Below are 409 nucleotides of genomic sequence, written 5' to 3' on the forward strand. Positions count from 1 at the left end.
ACTAACCCTCACTTTGTCAGTGTTAATGGAAGCCATAATGTGTCAGTGCTCTCCAGCTCAGCATGAAAATTTGTATTTTAAAAAAAACAGCCAAAAAGGTACATATTTAAAGTTGTGTATATAAGTTTTCATTAAGACTTATTCAACAGTACAGATGGTAAGATGGTATGTAAGAAAGCCTCTTGGGTGCAATATGCAAGTCCCAGCTGGAATGTTTCCAGCAGGATGTAAACCACGGTCCTCAAGCCTGCACTTTAAAAAACATATTACTTAGCACACCGCTAACAAATGTCAACACAAAAATACACTGCTGTAATGACTTCACTTTACAAAAGTGGGGAGGGAAGCTGTTTGAACAGTTTTTAAAATCAAAAAACTCAGGGCCGGGGGAGAGAAATCAGTACACAGA

The sequence above is a fragment of the Nipponia nippon genome, unplaced genomic scaffold (assembly GCF_047370975.1).
Source record: "Nipponia nippon isolate SJK-2023a ecotype South Korea unplaced genomic scaffold, ASM4737097v1 scaffold_6, whole genome shotgun sequence".
Lineage (NCBI taxonomy): Eukaryota > Metazoa > Chordata > Aves > Pelecaniformes > Threskiornithidae > Nipponia > Nipponia nippon.